At 37.4% G+C, this 5,446-nt stretch overlaps 1 non-coding gene across 1 annotated transcript; it reads left to right on the top strand.

Moving 5' to 3' along the window:
• The first annotated feature begins 4,664 nt into the window (after window positions 1–4,664).
• Window positions 4,665–4,795, top strand: LOC128576595 (small nucleolar RNA SNORA15). Its single transcript, XR_008377437.1, has one exon. It is a non-coding gene; the product is annotated as a small nucleolar RNA SNORA15 (small nucleolar RNA).
• The last annotated feature ends 651 nt before the right edge of the window (window positions 4,796–5,446 follow it).

Below are 5,446 nucleotides of genomic sequence, written 5' to 3'. Positions count from 1 at the left end.
ATTCATTTCCAAACACTTGAGTAGTCAGGAGGACCAAACCTGCCAGAGAGAAGAAGGGGAAAGGGCAGAAGGGAAAATTCGTTTTCTGTTAGGCTATTTCTCAGCCTGAGGGAGTCTACTACTTAGGGCACCAAACATTTTGTATTGATTTATGTTAAATACTCAACAATCACCAGTTTTACAGGGAGGAGAAGTTTAGCTGCTAAACTACATTTAGTCAATACTTAAATCCACTCCTCTCTGGATGAATTGTTTGTTAACTTGCGGTGTTTCCCCTCCTCCCCCCATCAATGTGGGAGCACAAGAACACTCACTGCCCCTGGTCTGTGCTTGCACAATCTGGTATTTTAACACGGAGAGACAGATTAGCTTCTGTCGTGGAGAAAAGCCCACTTGCTCTAACTGGTTTCTAATTTTTGCTTCATGCAAATTATACTCAGTCCTCCAACTCATCCAGGAACTCAAGCATAACATTTTATCTTCAGAGGCAGAACATCAAGGTCAAACAGCTTAAGTGTCAGGATAGATGGAGTAAGACAGTCACAAAGGACACCTGTTGTGTGATTCCATTTAAAATGTCCACAAAAAGGCAAATCTGGAGAGACAGGGAGTAGATCCATGGCTACCTGGGGCTGGCAATAGAGGTTGGAGGGAGTTGGTGGGGGGAGGAATGTTCTAAAATTATGTAGGGTGATGTTTACAACTCTATAAATATACTAAAACCATTGAATTGTACACTTGAAATGAGTGAACTGTATGCTGTGTGAGTTATATCTCAATAAATCTATTTTTATTAACAAGCATACTGAGGCATGCAATTAAAATAAGAAAAACAAAATCGCTTTGGATACTGTGTTTTTCTGCCAAATTGCTCAGAATACTTTCAAATATAAATGTAAAGGATTTATATTAGCCAGGAAGGACAGTTAACTCAATACTTCCCACCTTATTGCTCATAACTGGAATTTCCAATATCTTTATGGTCTGAATATTTTTAATGTCTCATACTCATCCCTCCTGCCATCACACACACACATACATAGAATGTGCATTTGTAGTTTAGAAAGATGAAAGGTTTTAGTTTTCTTTTCTTTTGGGGGGGTATGGAGGGGGGGTTTTGGCCGGGGCTGGGTTTGAACCCACCACCACCAGCATGTGGGGCTGGCACCTACTCCTTTGAGCCACAGGTGCTGCCCTTAGTTTTCTTTCTTTTCTTTTTTTTTTTAACAAGGCTCACTTTTCGAGTTTTTCTCAAAAAGTAAAAGCTGATAATACCGAAATAATTCAAAATTTTTTATTCTGTAAAATGGGGTCCTATTTTTAAGTTGGCGCATTCAATGCCACAAAATGTTGTTTTGTATTGCAATTATTAAAGACGTATTGTGCATATTCATTCTATCCTGTAAAGTATGTAGAACATTTTGAAACCTGCCCCAAATTAAAACCCACAGGACTTTAGAAATCACGGAACATACCGTGAAAAGGATGAGTAGCTATGATATGGCAGTCCTCCAAAAATCATATAATGAACTCTTAACACACAGAGTACAGTTGCACTGAATGTTCTCACAGCATAAATGACATACAAGCAGAAGCACAGAAATACCTACTTCTTATGCAGAATATTCATGCAGCCTACTCTCATGAATAAATGTCATTTGGTAAGACAATCAAATGACAATCTTCAGAGAAATGCAAGAAAATTTTATGTAACTGCTAAGGGAAAGTGTGATGCTTTCTAACATATTTTTTAAATGATTTTCCAGGTTTACAGATGACAAAATCAAAGCACTCACGAGTTGGAGTATGTATGTTTTTAAAAATATGAAACTAGTGTTGGAGTGTTCTGGCTGTTACCCTGCGCTTCCATCAGAGTTGCAGAGATTTCCAAGAAGAGAACTCAGCCTCTAGCTCAGACTGGTGGAAGAGCAGGCAGGTTGGCTCTACTCCCAGGGGTGAGCAGGTGGGTGTGGTAGCAACGCTCTCTCCTGATTGGCTGCGCTGCGAGCAATCACGTGCCTCTGTTCTCCCTCACGGGCTCACATGATCTCTGGGCCAGGACTGCATGTGCTTTATCCAAGGGCCTTGTCCAAGCTTCAGCAGAGTGGTTTGGCCCCAAAAGCTTGAAGCTTGGCTTTTTCCACTACTGTTTCCTTTGTATTAGACTGGAAAAGATTTAGGTTAAAAGAAGTTGAACATTTTATAAATGATCAACAAAGCATTATAGGAGGACACTTACTCCTGGCATATGTTAAAAGCGACGAGTAAAAAGTTAAATGTGCACATCTAATGAAACAACCAGAAATTCCAGATGTAGGGAAGCTTTATCAATCTAGCTTGTTATTATCTACCCTATTTTGATTAAAGGCCTGCTATTGACACACACTAGGCATTTTTCATCTTTTTCTGCATTTAATCGTTACAAAAGTACCTGGCACTGAATAATACTTCTTTTCTACAAATGAGCAAAGATGAAACTCTGTGAAGATTAAATAGCAGTAATCATAAAATGTCTGTGGGTTTTGTTTTGTTTTTTTCTTTTTTTGGCTATCTCAAGACAGAAGAAAATGTATTCGGTATGTTATTTTTTTTTTATTAAATCATGGCTGTGTACATTAATGCAATCATGGGGAACAATGTGCTGGTTTATATACAATTTGAAATGTTTTCATCAAACTGGTTAACATAGCCTTCACAGCGTTTTCTTAGTTATTGTGTTAAGACATGTATATTCTACACCTAGTAAATGTCACATGTACCCTTATAAGATGTACCCTAGGTGTGGTCCTACATATGTTATATTTTAATGTTGCTGTAATTGCAAACTGGAAAAGGCTGGAGCAGATTTTTTCGTATGTGTATATTTTAGTGCAGATTTTACTTTTCGTCTTCCTTGCTAAACTAAAATACGATGAGATGTCTACATGGATTCTAAAGAATATCAGTACGAGGAGGATATGGTCTATATCACAAAATTATATTTAATGTAGAAAATATGGCTAATGCAAATAAAATTATACAAATATACAAATGCAAAATTGTAAATATTAAGAAAGATTTTTAAATCTTTTTTTTTTTCTCTTGACACAAGATTCTCACTCTATTGTCCCAAGTAGAGTGCAGTGGCATCATCATACCTCACTGTAACCTCAAACTCCTGGGCTCAAGCAGTCCTTCTGCTCAACCATCCTACTCAGCCTCCTGAGTAGCTAGGACTGCAGGTGTGCACATCACCCCTGCTACCTAATTTTTCTGTTTTTTGGTAGAGATGGGTTCTTGCTGTTGCTCAGGCTAGTCTCGAATTCCTGAGCTCAAGAAATCCTCTTGCCTTAGCCTCTCAGAGTGCTAGATATTGACTTCTTAGATAGGAAAAAAACAAACCAAGCTATGTACTAAAAACTGTCATTGAGGGCTTTTCCAACACTAGCCACATCTCAGCATCAAACTGTAGCATAAATTGGATCTGACCTGAGATAAACTGTAAGTGACCGTGAAAATGGGGTTGAGATCAGCAGATCTGGATCTGGGGATTGAGGAGTGTGGAGAGAGTTGCTTCAAACCATAAAGATGTGATACTCCGGACACATTGTAAGGATTTCCATTTTTTTTGAGCTGGGAATATTCATACCCTTCCCCTTCTAAAAACAATAGGAAACAAAACAAAAAGAGCAACAAGAAAGCATTTGTAGCATTAAAAAATTTGTCTGACTAAAGTTAAAAAGAGAAATAAAAGATAATTTTATAAAAGAGAGAGAGAAAAAAAGCCAATGCATTGCAATGTTATATCCAGAATGAGGCTTTATGGTGAAAGGGAAAGGACGGAACACACCACCCAGATGCTGTCACCAAAGAACTGTGCAAGGATGCAGCCCTTTCCTAGAAGACAGCTCATAAAAACTAAAAAGAATGCCCCACAAATAACTTACCGGGTTTATAATGTTTATTTATAAGTAGTTTTCCCCCTTATCCAAAACACGAAACAAAATCTAAGACCTTGTAGAAGATAAAAGGAGTCTTTGTATGAGACCTCATTAATGATTTCAATATGTAAGATCACGAATGTGTTTTGCTGATGGCTTCACATTCAGAAATAACTTCAAACTCAACATCAAAGCCCAGGTCTGAAATGAGCTTGGCCCTACTTAGGAGAAGATGGGTTTGAGGTGCCCTCTGCTGACTTCATGGTAATACTGTAAAAATCTTAGAACCCTTTTAAGAAGCTTAAAACAGAATTGACTAAATGAGTAGATTCTTGTATCGTTATTTGACAGCTCTTCTGTTTCCTTAGGTCGTACGTAACCTGAAGGAAGGTGTTGCTGCCCCTTTCCACCTCTGGAGTTTTTCCCACAGCATCTAATGGTCCTGGGAAGTTAGGAGGTTCTTAATAGTGTTGGGTGCATTAGTAACACTGAATATAAGATGATACAGTATGAAATGGGGAGAAGGCAGGATTCTTTTTATCTCAAATTTTTATTAGATTTATTAATTATGAAATTTCAACCACAGACACACACATGAACACACCAGACTATAATCAAGTCTAGGTAGGCCAAGCCTGGCTTAGGAGAAGAGAAACCAACTTCATTTAATTGTTACTTTTTGCTGGTCTCATCTCTTCCCCTTCTGCTAATGATTAACTTTTTGTTAAAAAGGTAATATATTAGGCATGCCTGAATATTGTGTTCTTTCATCAGTAGTTTACACAGCCAGACACCATGCAAAAGCAGTCTTCCCTTTAAAATGATCATATGCTAAGATATTTCCCAGCATATCATTATTAGAGGTAAACACAAGTAAACCAACTACTACTAATGGCTTGAAAGAGCTACCAAGTGCTATTTAAAGCATTGTAGCTGAACCTCTGTTGTTTGATATGTTAGTTGTTTGCATTGTGGGTTTCAAATTTAAATCATGGCACTATCTAGATTGCTGTGGTCAAGATAAATTTTTAAAAATTAATGGCTTTCATATATGTAGGAGACTTTTTCCCTCTTATAATTGGTTTGGGGGAGGGGTTTTCATGGGTTCTTGGGGGGGGCTTGTGTTTGTTTTTGGATGGTAGATTAGCATAAAAAATAAAATAAAGCAACAAGTAATACATTGGTGAGTAAAACCCAAAATACTAACAACAAAAATTTCAAGCCATACAAATGTACAACGGAACAAAAATGTTTCTCTCACTTCAAGTTTGCACACTTCTAGTCCTTATCCATGAGCAACTATTTACTTTCTTATAGAAGCTTCCAGAAAAGTCTACGCACATGTAAGAATGTTGTTGTGAATGTGTGCGTGTATGCATTTATCCACACACATGCAACTTATTTGTAGAGTTGCATACTATAAACACTGTTCTGTAATTTATTTTCTTCACCTAATATGTCTTAGAGACGAGCTTATTGCAAAAGATTCCTTTTTTATCTTTCTTTATATGGCCAAATAAGATTTT

This window comes from Nycticebus coucang, chromosome 24, assembly GCF_027406575.1.
Source record: "Nycticebus coucang isolate mNycCou1 chromosome 24, mNycCou1.pri, whole genome shotgun sequence".
NCBI lineage: Eukaryota > Metazoa > Chordata > Mammalia > Primates > Lorisidae > Nycticebus > Nycticebus coucang.
This window is presented reverse-complemented; position numbering and strand designations above follow the sequence as displayed.